The sequence below is a fragment of the Perca fluviatilis genome, chromosome 6, assembly GCF_010015445.1.
Source record: "Perca fluviatilis chromosome 6, GENO_Pfluv_1.0, whole genome shotgun sequence".
Lineage (NCBI taxonomy): Eukaryota > Metazoa > Chordata > Actinopteri > Perciformes > Percidae > Perca > Perca fluviatilis.
The window spans coordinates 22,192,935-22,207,594 of NC_053117.1; the positions used below are offsets into that span (position 1 = coordinate 22,192,935).

Sequence of the window (14,660 nt, forward strand, 5' to 3'; positions counted from 1 at the left end):
TGAGATGAGGACGGGAGGTGGTGGTGGGCACACATAATCGTTGCACAGCTTGGTGGCCTCCAATGGGCGATAGACCAGAGAGAGCAGTGTGTTGGTGCATGAGTGAAACACACACACACACACACACACACACACACACACACACACACACACAGCAGAAAGATAAGCACCTGTCCATGTTGAACTGTTTTGTGACCGCATTATGCACATGGCCAAGATCACATCCATATTTTAACAGACCCATACATCCACACTCAAACACACATGTTACACATTTTAAGCCTTCAATCTAAACCACTGCATTATGCTGCCAGGGCAGAAAGGACTGGCCTGTTCCATTTAGGCCCTGGCCAGCTGATTTACAGAGCAGGCCAATTTAGTGGCTACCTCAACACAATTGCCAAGAGCTGGATCAGTATGAGGTCTTCTCTGGGCTGTAGACCAAGCTGATACTTCATATCACATTTACAACAGCAGCATGGCCAAATGATTAAGATTTTACACAGGTCAAGTACATAGTGTATGATGTCATTTGCATACCATGAAAAATGCAGGTTGAAACGTCTGGGAAACCAAACATCTCAGATGATGCTTGTTGCTTAACAGTAGTTTAACTGGCTTTCCAGTTGTCATGGAGTTTTGTTTTAAGATAATCATATCAGGTTATACAGAAACTTTAGTGCAGTACAGTAGGAAGGCTGATGGGATATTAGTAAAGTCACATGTGTGCAGAAGCCTCTTCCAACATACAGGGTTGTAGGCTGTGGAGCTGGCCCTACAGGGGTGGCCGTGTAATCCACTGGTTAGATCACTCTCTGAATGGAGTTTGGTCACAGCAGCAGCCACATGTTCTACAAGTGTCTCACAGCAAGACTCTGAAAATGTATCAGCTTACTGACAGTTTCTTTAGATAAGAGTGTGCAATGTGACTAAAACCCCTTGGTTGTAGGCTTACTAAGACAGGGATCCTCAGCTCAGTATGTAGGCTAACTGCACTGAGGTTCTTGTCAGTTAAGGTTCTCTATTTGTACACTGTCTCTATTCTTTATCTCTAGGGACTATCTTATAGTTTCTTTTGTAACTGGGACTATATTGTAGTTTTCAGACATGGTGTCTCACTGGCTCTAGCTTCCTGGTACTGTATAGACTCCATGAGGTTGACCAATAATGTGTAAGGTTACTTGAGGTTTTTGCTGTATTGACATTAAAGCTAGGTTTTTGAAATGCTCGGTAAATGGATCACTTACTCGTCGTGTAGCAGTGAACATTTTTTTTTTTTTTTAAAGTCTCCTAACTGGTAGTCTCGCTTTGTCAGACCCTCCTCCAAAGCGCGCTGGAGGACAGTCTGTCTACTCCACGTAGCATTCGGGGATGGGAGGAAAACATGCTCTGGTTTAATGCCATTTCTTTAAATCAATCCCAATCGTCTTGGGCGGTGCGAAGCACCAGTGAAAAGCCGCGGTGCCGCTGCAAAATAGGTTTGGAAGGAACTAGTTTTGGTGGAACATGTGTACTAGGGAATATCATATTCGAAGTTTGTTTATTAATATTTGAATATATATTAGAATATTTATTAATATTTTGACCATTAAATACCTTCAGTAAGACAGATATTTTTTTTTATCAAACTTAAGTTGTAGATGTTCTGTCCAACAGAGGGCAGTGTATCAGTCAATGTCAATAGGGAGGCAATGATGTTTTCAGAAGAAAAACACACTGCCACGACTGTTTTAAAAAAACAATTAAAAGTCAGACCATGGATTCAACACAAACAGTATGCTTTTGACAGGAAGTTCAGAGCTTTCACCGTTGTGTGTGTGTGTGTGTGTGTGTGTGTGTGTGTGTGTGTGTGTGTGTGTGTGTGTGTGTGTGTGTGTGTGTGTGTGTGTGTGTGTGTGTGTGTGTGTGTGTGTGTGTGTGTGTGTGGTGAGGGAGAGAGTAGCTTCAGAGTGAGTAGCGACTCCAGAGTCATAGTGAGAGGAAGAAAGCGTCTCCCCTGTTCTTTCTGACCACGGTGAGACATCTGTAGCAGGACAAGTTAACTCTCTCCTTGATTTCGCGTTGTTTATGGAGAAGGAGAACCAGGAAATGAGTTGGGGGGGAAATGCAAGCCACGGCTGAGTGACGTGCGTCGCTGCGATGTGTAGTTACATTTTGAAATGCGTGGAAAAAGCCTCGGAATCTGAATTGAAAACATTTACAAGCAAACCCATTTACAAAAAATAATGCCCATAACCGGTTTGAATATTAAGGGCTTCGTAATATTCGGTCATTTTTTTAAATATTTGAATAACTAAGTTCGGAGTCAAAGCCTAATGTGTACGTTTAAAAGTTGTTTTAGTTATGCAACAGAAAACCCCGATTGGACAGATAGTCTAGCTAGCTGTCTGGATTTACCCTGCAGAGATCAGAGAAAAGGTTAACCATCGTCCTCAAAAATCGAGTTGTGTTGGCAAGTTTAAATTGCCAACACAAAGAAAGCCCAAGGCAACGGATATCTGGCCTAAATTAGGAAAATCCGGTGGAGCAATCCTGGAAGTGGAACATCAAGGATATAAACTACCTGACTGGTGATCCTGGCTACATTAGATACATTTATTACAGACTAAGCTAGAATACTTTTTTCATCGGCTGTAAGTCTGCAGCAGCATAATTGTAAGCAACTAATTGTGCTCAACAACAACAGTAGTAAATAGATAAAGCTCTTTGATAGTATTCAGTGTTTGTGTTTATCTATCTATACTTATATACAAAGAGAGGTACACATAAAGATGGATAGATATATTGAAGTGCATTGTATTAGAACAAGCAGTGGGTAACATTAAGCTGTACAGACATGGGATTTACAGAATTACAACTCTCAAATCACCCTTAAATTTGCCACATAATCCAAACAAATCCTAGATATATGTTTGAGGAGCAAATTTAGTGTCATGGATAATGAGAAAACCCAGCTATTCCTCCTTGACCCTGTGCAAACCAGGCCAGTGAGTGGTTTCCAATTAGGAGAATAGACAGTGAAAGCAGGGTGTAGTTTATTGGTTGGCTGAATTTATTCCTGCTTAGTTACAACTTCATGTAAGCAGTGTGTTATGGGTAGCTCCCCCCCCCCCCGCATAAACAAGCATATGTGCATGTAAGTGTTAGTGTGTTTGTGTGTTAGAGGGCAAGAATCAGTGTGGGCGGTTGGTTGGTGCGATTTCAGTCATTGTTTGTTACACACACACACACACACACACACACACACACACACACACACACACACACACACACACACACACACCCTTTTTCTAATCAATAGTTCATTTCCTGGCTAGCCAAGTACTTTGAATCACAATAAAGGGTTATCACCCCAAAAGCAATACTTCTCTTTTCTCATTCTGCCTCTTTCTCACACTCCATCCCTCACTCATCCCTCATTATTCTCACTTCTTCAGCAGACCTTGGAAAAGGCAGATAAACCAGTGTAAGGATACAGTGGAAACAAGTACAGAAATTAGTTTTATGATTTGCTATCATGGTGGTATTGTTTCAAGGAAAAAGAAGCCACACTAGTATCCGCACATCAGAATTTAGAAGAAGAGAATTTATACCCCTTAAGACAATGCTGACCTGTCTGTGTGTGCGCGCATCATATTGACTTAGGAAGAAAAAAATACTATACCCGGCAGGCACATCACATTGACATGTCAAAAGTAATCCCTGTTTAATCTCTTTGTTGCTGCTAAAGATGGAATGAGGGAAAGTGAGAGAGAGACGGGCAAAGGGAGATTTACGTATATCAAAGGGAGAAAAGATGGAAGTCGAAAAGTAAAAGACAGAGAAAGCATGGGCAAGAAAGGGAGAGAAGGTGGACTTTGTGCTCTCTTCATCCACCATTTATAGCGGTCTATACTGAACCTGTGCCACGCTATCACAGTGTTGCCTTTATTTCTGTGATATTAACAGCAGTGACCGGCAGACGTTTTCATCTTGCACTGACCAGGCATTAAATGTGATTGAGTTGCTGAGGAGCTGGCACCACTGCCTCGTCCATCTCTCTCTTGCTCTCTCCCTTTCTAATGATCAGCATGCAGAAGGAAGGGGGGGAGTCTGCTTGCCTCTTGGCCCTCACTGCATCGTGGGCTGCATGGCAATGGGTCTCTGCTTTATGAGGGCAGTTCTTATGGATTCTGCACGTGTGTGGTAGAGAGAGAGTGAGTGTGGAAGTATGCATGGTTGGGGTGTATTCCTGATTAGTTACACTCAGAAAGTCACTGTGATTTATGCACCCAGATTAAGTCCTGCGGTTTTTAGCCATGCAGTGTGTCAGAGTGCATCCTCTGGCTCACCATGCATCACAGGCGAGGGAATGATGCTAGCAAATGAGCCTGGTTCAAATCACGTATTGTACATTGGCACACCTTTCATTCACTCACTCACACACACACACACACACACACACACACACACACACACACACACACACACACACACACACACACACACACACACACACACACACACACACACACACACAGTCATGCACTATTCTGACAGCAATCACTGAGAGTACAATAGAGCTGTCCTGGCTGTACTTATGAGTTTAATGCTTGTTCTGAGCCTACAGATTAATATCATTCATAGTTCACACATTTAAAATGCCTTTTAAAATCACTGTGTTGGGCTCAGTGGTCAGCCACTGGCCCAACCCTACTTCATATATGTAAATAAGTCATTTCTGAGTTTTTACCATTTTGCAAGCGTTTTTACTCAAGTTTAGCCAATAATTTTGTTAAATTATTAATAAATATCTATTCCTATCAACTAATTTTTAATAGCACCTTTGAAGCACTTCTCAAGTACTTCCTTGCTGTGACAATGTAGGAATACAGAGAGTGTTACTGAGTGGAGCAGAAAACAGAAAATCAGATTTGGCCCAATAGACCTTGTCATCTCTGTGGTTATAGACAAATTAGACCCTTAAACATTTAAGGCTTCATGCCCTGCAGTAAGGATGACAGTGGTGCATATATAGTGTACATGTGGACATCAGACTAATTACTGAGGTCTACTGAGATCTGTTGTTCAGCATACACATTTTGACCCACAACTGCTATGGAAACCCAAATGACATCTCACTGATATTAGATGACATTTTGTTGTTATTTAGAGTAGACATTTTTTAATGGTTTCCCTCTGATGTATTTACAGTTTGTTTGTCCGTCAACACACAATTGAAATATATACTGTGTGTATATATAATATGAATAGAAAAAATGTTTGACAGTCATATAGTCCTTTCATTGTTTTGTGAAACATTTTATTCTCTGTAGTTAAATTCTCAGTGTCCTGTTGTGGACAAAGTAAGCTACTGTCTGGGAGACCTGTGTCATTTAGTTTAAAGGGACAGAGAGAAAACAAGTTGTGTTATCCTTTGGACACCTAATTCAGTGAAGGTGATGAGGAAGGGAGTGAGGGATGGTTAGAGAGATTATTGGATCTTTGCTGTGTGTGTGTGTGTGTGTGTGTGTGTGTGTGTGTGTGTGTGTGTGTGTGTGTGTGTGTGTGTGTGTGTGTGTGTGTGTGGTGGGGGGCTCTGTCACTTAACAGTGGTGAGGGAAAGAAAATGATTTGAAGAGTTGAAAGACAGAATAATAATTTATACTTTATTAATCCCGCAAGGGAAATGACAATGTTTTTACTCTTTTTACTGTTATTCTTATACACATTACACACAGGCCTGAATTACACACATGCTCAGTACCTATACATGCACTAATGGAGAGATGTCAGAGTGATCAGTTGGGGGTTCAGTGCCTTGCTCAAGAGCGCTTTGGCAGTGCTCAGGAGGTGAACTGGCCCCTCTCCAGCTACTAGTCCACCACCATACGTATGGGGACTTGAACCAGCAACTAGGGCTTTGACTTTTTTGTTTGTTTATTAATATTCGAATATTTATTAATAATATTTTGACCATTAAATGCCTTCAGTTCAACACAAACAGTATGCGTTCGACAGGAAGTTCGGAGCTTTCACCGTAGCCTACGTAAGTGGTCTGATGTTTATACTCGTGTGCTGGTGTGTGCGTCGAGCCAGTGTGTGTGGGCGGTGTTGCCAACTTAGCGACTTTTTTTCACAAAAGCGTCTAGCGACAAATCTGGCTACTTTCTGTAGAAAAGACAGCGACTTTCTGTAAAATAAGAGTCTCTTGTATTGTCCAGCAAGCACGTAATGTATTTCTCTCCTGTGGCCGCCGAAACAGTCACCTTTCTCTTCTGTTGTGTGACTGAGGAGCAGTCCCGCCCTCCTCTCTGTGCTCTCTCCTCATGTGCAGCAGCACTGGGCAGGCAGGTAGAAAGAGGAGAAGGGACAGGGTGCGGGGCCGGTGTAGGTAGGAGAGACAGCGGCACGCAACCGGAGAAAGACGTCGCTGAGCTGGCCTGGCCCTGGGCAAGTCTGCCTTCTTTGAGAATTAGGAGGGAATGCAACGCTACCGAGCCACGGCCGAGAGACGTGCGTTTCCGCGACGTGTAGTTACATTTTGAAATGCGTGAAAAAGCCTCGGAATCTGAACTGAAAACGTTTACAAGCAAACGTATTTACAAAAAATAATGCCCATAACAGGTTCGAATATTAAGGGCTGGCTAATATTCGTTGGAATATCATTATTTTTTTTTTAATATTCGAATGATATTCGAATAAGGAAGTTCGGAGTCAAAGCCCTACCAGCAACCCTCCGGTTCCACTCGCTACTGACTGAGCTATTGCCACCCCCAAAGCTTTTGCCACCTCAGCTATTGCCAATGAGAGGTTTCCATTATTTGTGATGTGAGGAAATAAGTGTGTGAAAGACAGAGAGGGAGATTTGTCCTGGCATAGCCTGGTTTTTCTTTCACTTTGGTGCTGTTCTGGTCTTTTCCATGGAGAAGGATTTCTAAACATCTCAGTGTGTGTGAATGGCTGTTCCTGCCTGGTTTTGTCTACGAGTTTCACAGCTGTCAACACACCACTTCCTCTTCTGAACTATCAACTTTTGTTTGTGCGTGCGCACGCGTATTATAATCTGCAGTTATGCACCGCTTCAGAAGGGTGGTGGCTAGGCAGTGTGTATTAAATGCTTCACATCTTTTGAGTTATGTATCTAGGAGTGTTGACAGATGTGCTGGCCCATGCTATCTTTGAATGGGAAGATTTAGCACCTCAGGTTTCTGTGTCTAAACACTGGCATTTTGTTTGTGTGTGTGCACGTGTGTGTGAATATGATTCACAAAGGTGCAAACTGTATCGCTCATTTGTGGTTTGTGTGATATTTGAGACTGTTGTGCATCCTCTTGGGAAGGAAAGAGACAGGCAGAAGCTCTGACGTCTGTACCTGGTCACTGAGGCAGAACCCTTAACCAGGCCACAGAGACAGATAGATAGAAATAGGGGATGTGTGTGTGTTTCTGAGGGTGAGATGGACTGACAGGAAGCTGTGAGAAGTATGATTGCTTGTCGGAGGTTGACTGCAGGTGAGGAGAGACAGCCCTGCCCTGCCGAAGGTGCTTCATCTCACTGCAGCAGTCAGTGATGCAGGTAGAACAGACCATGGGTCTACGCACAAAACGGGGCTGAAAATGTGCGTACGCCACTTCCCACGCAAAGGTTGTGATTTATAAAAATCAAACTTGACGGGAGAATGTGCGGTCCTCCACGCAAACTCTGACCCATGCGTACGTGCATTTTGGAGACAGTGGGAATTGGCAACGCAGATGGTGAGGTGGTGAACTGAAGTCAGACTGCAGAAAGTACACTCACCTAAAGGATTATTAGGAACACCATACTAATACAGTCTATCAATATGGGCCAACATTTCTAAAGAATGCGTCCAGCACCTTGATGAATCAATGACACAAAGAATTTCTGAAGGCGAAAGGAATCCCCCACACCATTACACCACCACCACCAGCCTGCCCAGTGGTAAGAAGGCATGATGGATCCATGTTCTCATTCTGTTGATGCCAAATTCTGACTCTACCATCTGAATGTCTCAACAGAATTCGAGACTCCTCAGACCAGGCAACATTTTTTCCAGTCTTCAACTGTCCAATTTTGGTGAGCTCGTGCAAATTGTAGCCTAATTTTCCTATTTTTAGTGGAGATGAGTGGGTCTTCTGCTGGTGTAGCCCATCCGCCTCAAGGTTGTTTGTGTTGTGACTTCACAAATGCTTTGCTGCATACCTCGGTTGTAACGAGTGGTTATTTGAGTCAAAGTTGATCTTCTATCAGCTTGAATCACTCGGCCCATTCTCTTCTGACCTCTAGCATCAACAAGGCATTTTCACCCCCCAGGACTGCAGCATACTGGATGTTTTTCCTTTTTCAGACCATTCTTTGTAAACCCTAGATATGGTTGTGAGTGAAAATCCCAGTAACGGAGCAGATTGTGAAATACTCAGACCAGCCCGTCTGGCACCAACAACCATGCCACGCTCAAAGTTTCTTAAATCGCCTTTCTTTCCCATTCTGACATTCAGTTTGGACTTCAGGAGATTGTCTAGACCAGGACCACACCCCTAAATGCATTGAAGCAGTTGCCATGTGATTGGTTGATTAGATAATTTCATTAATGTGAAATTTAACAGGTGTTCCTAATAATCCTTTAGGTGTGTGTGTGTGTGTGTGTGTGTGTGTGTGTGTGTGTGTGTGTAAATGTGGGAATAACGATTACTCGTAATATGTTCAAGTATTAATGCCTCACGCACATTTTTTCACTCCATATCATCCACATTACTGAGATACTTGTTCCATAAACTCCTTGTAAAATCAAACTCAAATCTTTAATAAAAATTTGTTATTAATGTTTAATCGCCGCTGTCTCACCGTCACATTGTCTGCTACGGAGTGCAGGAGGGGGAGATCGCCCGACTGCATGGAATAGAGGATGGCATCAAATACCCTAGCATTAGATAACTGCAGAACACAGTGTAAATAACTAAATATCTGTCTTTTAATACTGTGCATATATCATCAAATGTCAAAGTCTGGAAATACAGCCTTTAAGCTGTCGCGCAATCGTTAACACTAATGTCCTCATTATCAGTCCTAACTTTAATACTGTTCATAACAAAACCTGCATGAAGAAAAGTCTGCTTGCCTATTAGACTTCAGTCTTCAAATTGTATCTCGGGGTTGGAGATACCACTAGTTGATGCTGTGATTTTGGCAAGTTAACAATCACAATATGTTGTAAACATATAAATACTGCGGTGAACCTGTGCGTAATGCTGCATGATGGCACTGTTGGCACAGCAGGAGGACTAACCCCCATGGAAGAATCAGGAGAGAAAGAGACTTCAGGGACCATGACAATTTTAAATTCCCTAAAGCTGTGCTCTTGGATATATGTACTGAATTGGGTCCAGTAGAGAGGGCAATGCGCCGGAACCGTGCCATCACGGTCCATATACAGGTCCTCGCCACTCTGGGGGAAACCGGCTGTTTCCAGTGGTAAATGTCAGACAGCTAAGTGTTTCATATAAATATTATATATAATATTCAACTTTATCACTAAGGCTTGTTTGGATAGCCTACAATATATAGTTCTGTTAAATCTTATCATATAGGTCTGATGTATCAAAGCTGTCCCAGAGTGCCGTAATGCCTGCTGTTTTGGAAGGTATTATTAAAGGTGCAATATGTAATATTGTATGTAATGCTGGCAGCTAGCGGTTAAAATAGTTACTGCACTACCAATTCAAAATACCGGAGAGTCGTTTCCCCCGCCCCCTCCTGCCCAGACTCAAAGTTCACGGGGGTTGCCAGGCTGAGACCGCAGCATTCACAACAATGTTGCTAGACGCTTTTCTCACATAGCCAGACATTACTTCACAGCACAGCAGAATAGCTATCGTTAGATGCTAGTCTCACATAGCCAGACATTACTCCACAGCACAGCAGAGTAGCTAACGTTAGATGCTAGTCTCACATAGCCAGACATTACTTCACAGCACAGCAGAGTAGCTAACGTTAGATGCTAGTCTCACATTGCCAGACATTACTCCACAGCACAGCGGAGTAGCTAACGTTGGTTATATGCTGGCTATATTGACAGTCATAAAAGCCCGTGCTCACGCGGAGCTCTGTAACCAACTGACAGACACACTTTTTCGGCTTAAAATTACAGTATGAACCGCTAAAAACACAACAACATCACCGTCCTCTCCACACGCCAGTCAGGCACACTTCCTCGGCTTAGAATTACAATACGAAACTCTAAAAATACCACCATCTACCTTGCCGACGGAACACACTTCATTGGCTTAGAATTATGGTAACAATCGCTAAACACACTGCAAACTCACAGTCCTCCCGTCCCTTATTTACAGCCCCCCTCTCGTGGCTTAAAATAACTCACAGTTGTCGGCTCCAGCCGCTGAACTACACGTTGTAAACAGCCATGGCCCGCTTGCCTGGTCCTCCCGGTAACGTTAGTGGTTAACAGGGTTAGCATGGCGGCGTTAGCCAGGACCAGTCGAGATCACTTTACTGGCTATGTCTCAATTGTTTTTGCGAGTAACCAACTCGGGTACTCTAGCTATATAATTCAATGTGAGTACACAAATGTTGAAATGACATAAAATGCCCGTCCCTAGTGGCTGTGATAAATTAGCCTGAAGCTATGCTTACCTGTTCAGGAGGAAATAAGCCAATTCTGCGTCCTTTTGGGATCTAAGCTGTCTCCATCTTTCAAATACATATCCAATATTTACCAGGGGGTTGTTACGTCTCTGGTCACGCAACTGTTAGAAACATGCTGTTTTCTTTTTTTTAGGTCGGGTAGAATCTATCTCCGTTGATCCTGTTCGTTTGTGTGCTGCTTTCATGGCTGTGTTACCGTTACAGCTGTAGCGCGCTGGGTTTACGTTTTTACAGGTATAAACTGGGCAGTTGATAACAACACACAGATCAAAACATAAACAGAAATTCCGTCACGGAATGTAAATTTCAAAAAGAAAAAATACTGACATTAGCATTGTTGTCAGAAAAGATAGTATTTCAGTTTAACATGTTTCCTTAATATCTGATGAGGCGTCTGAGAAGTTTTTTGCTTTTTCCCCGCCATTCGTCATGATTCTGCATGATTCAGCATAACGAAAGAAAAACTGCCAGGGCCATTAACATACTGATCAGCATTCATGAGGTGCTTTGCATTGACCATATTATGGTTAAAAAATGGGCGTGTACAGGGCGGGATAAGAGGCTGATTCACGTACGCACACTTGTAGGTAGTCTGTGATTTATAAAGGCAACATTGCTTGTAGATGTGCGTACGCACAGTTTTATGAATTTTTTGGCGTACGCCTTCTTTGGCTTCTGGGCTTACGTACACTTTTAGTAAGGATCCTACGCACAGTTTTATAAATAAGACCCCAGATGGCCTGGGAAGGACTTGGAAAACACAGGCCCTTGTTCACGGATGATTGTATTGTGCATTTGTGTTTATCCGGTCGCCACACGCAGAGGCACACACGCAGAGTCAGAGACGCTTAATGTCATCTGAAGACAAGAACCTTTGGTGTTCACCAGAAAGAGTGTCAGCTCGCTTTTTGTGGAGATTGACTTAAACGGTTTCTGTGAGCAGGAGCATGCATATAGGACACACACACACACACACACACACACACACACACACACACACACACACACACACACACACACACACACACACACACTCTGTCTCTTTGGCTAAGATTGTGTTTTAAATTAAGACATTTTCAAATTGTTTGGTCAATGTTTTGTTTGAGGACAGAAACGCTAGCTGGTTATAGAGGCCATGCAGTGGCTGGAAGTTTTCTCTTCTTACAACATACAACAGTAGCCACCAGAGCACTAGAGGCCTCTTTTAGGACACTGGTTTCCTGAGGTTTCTGGGTAATGTAACTGATAAAACCCATAATTAATCAATAAATGCCTCCCATATGTTCCAGACTTGGTGAATTTTGCAGCTGCTTAAAATATACTATGGTTGCATACTATATGAGACATACATGCATGGTGATCTGTATTTAAGATTATTTCAAAACTATGCACAGCTCTCTAGCTAATCCTACTGCCTCAAACTGATTACACTATTTGGCAATCATGATTTAGAGACGAGCAAAATACAAATATGTTGAACAAACATTGAAGAATACCGTTTGTATGCAGTGAGTCTCATTCTGGAAGAATGCTCAGTGTGTATAAGATCTATGTAATCTTAAACGTAAACAAATCGTAAACTTCAAAGAAAAGTAGAATTTTCATGGAAAGGAGTAAGGACTAGCATGACTGTCCGTTTTATGCGTGTTTGCGTGGCATGCAATGGCATGTATTGTATGCGCTCCACTGACGAGACACGAGACAAGATTTTAACACTATTTTAAAGAAAACTTAAATGATGAAATATGACTGGAAAAATAGAAATTTATTCAATTGAAAGTCACAAAATGAAAAATTGTGCACTGTGAAAGGTTTTGCCACAAACGCAAATGGCTTCTGTCCTCTATAACAGACCTCTTCAGACCTAATAACGCTCTCCTCCCAAACACGTGCCTACAACTTATTAATCAAGAAAGTATTAATTTCTTACACTGTAACTTTTATTCTTATATTTGTATCTTTTTCTGTTTTAGCCTGTTTATTTTCATGACTGTTTTTAATTGCTCTTTAATGTTTTATTTAAAGCACTTTACATTGCCTTGGTCCTAAAAGGTGCTATAGAAATAAAGTTGCCTTGCCCTACAACCTCAGTCTGTCACCAGAGCACATGAACGCTTTTGTCATGTGCCTGTCAGTCAGTCACCAGGGCATAGAGAACACTGTGGTGCCTGTCTGCAGGCCAGCTGACAGTCTTGCCTGGGCCCGGGACGAGATCTTAGATGGGCCCCCCCCTCGCGACCAGATCTCTCCTTTTCCCTTGCTCTTCCTCTCCTCACATCTCTCACTGAAATCAAGTGTGTAATCAGTCTCTGATCCATCCTGCTCAGACTCTCCGACAGGGCAGCGCAGCGCCCTTTTTTTTTTTCGCATCTCTTCTTTTATTTTTTTTTCTTTCTCTCACGGGTAGCCTGACTCTGTCCCTCCATTGCGGGGCAGCGGGACCCTCCCGCATCACTCTCTCTGTCACCTGACTGCAGCTGGATCTCTCTCTGTCTCATCCTTACTGATGGAGCTACCAAACTCAACTGTTTCTGTCAAAGTTAACGTGTTGTGTCAGGCTTTTATACGAGCTAATGGACGTTAACATTAGAGCTGGCCTGTTACGTTACGTTACGTTACAAGGCTCGTAAACTACGTTGACAGTTCCAGCTTCACCGTCACCACCTTTTTTTTAAATATTTGTTTAGAAAATCTCTAAGGCCTCTATTTTCTTCTTCTCTTTTCTTTCCTTTTCCGAGCTCCGGACTTGTGCTGACCGGACATTTTGAGCGTACTGAACTTCAAATCAAGTGACAATATCAAATTTTGATCAGTGGCCAAACCATTTTTATGTGGGGGGTGGGGGGTTCTTGACCACCATTTCCAGGACAATTAGGAAGAAAACAAATAAAACGCTTTTATGTAATTCAAATATTATGCTACATATTTTTTTCCACAAATAGGCCATATTAAAAAAGATTTTTAATTCTTCCATAATTTAATGAGGGCCCAGTTCTGGGCCCCCCCCCTACTGTGGGCCCGGGACAACAGACCCGTTTGTCCCCCCCTATCGGCGGGTGCCTGTCTGTCTCGGAAGTGTAACATTAACTGCACGGCGATCTTGCCATTATAGTATATTGGCAGCGAACGCTGTCTGCGTGAAGTTTTGAAAACTATAACCACACTTCTGTCCGCTTTTACCGTATTGCCGTGACTCACTGTGACTTGAACAAACTGGAGAGGCATCGTAAAACCTTCGCTCGGTCTGCACCACACCTCCTGCGTGTGTATACGTGTGTGAGTATCAGAGATGAGCCCTGCTCTCTGTGGAACATGGAGAGAGGATAGAGAAGCTCACGCGCGCTCAGGTACCAAAATTTGGCACAGATTGATTTAACGTGAGTTGGTCCTCGGTAGTACCGACGGAATTCTGAACTTGTGTACTGATATCGCGAGACATCTTTTAACCTCAACAAGAAATATCGTAACGTTTTAATATCATGAGATCTCGTGGGATGTGATCTAGTCACACCTCTATTGCATATTTATTTTTGTCAATTAATGAATTTTGTATTTGTCACGACATTGTATGCAGGGCTTGCCTTTCTCACCACGGAGTCAATATGTGGGTGTAAGTGTCCTTGTATGGTGTTTGTTCATTCTGTACTTCTTACATTCTTGCTGTAAAGTTAGGGCTGGGCGATATGGCTGAAAACTGTATCACGATATAAGTGTTTCATATCGGTCGATATCGATAATTATTGATATTTTTTATGACCTATTTAAAATAAGGACCAGGAGAAAAATATATAAAATTTAAACATTTTTATTTTAAACTTAACCTTCCTCTGATTATAATCCCCTCAGTTATAAAAGCAGAAATGCCAACACAACCATGGAAACCACTCAAATAATTAAAATGTAAACATAAGTCTAAAATCACAGTGAATAAAGAATAAGTAATTACTTATTGCTTATTAAGAATTGCTTAATAAGGTGTAATAAAATGGTGCAAAGTG

The 14,660-nt window shown here is 42.4% G+C and overlaps 1 protein-coding gene across 5 annotated transcripts in view; it reads left to right on the forward strand.

The window, feature by feature from the left end:
- The window catches only part of grid2 (glutamate receptor, ionotropic, delta 2), a 631,716-nt gene that overhangs the window by 69,900 nt on the left and 547,156 nt on the right, over positions 1-14,660 (forward strand). The window lies entirely within an intron of this gene.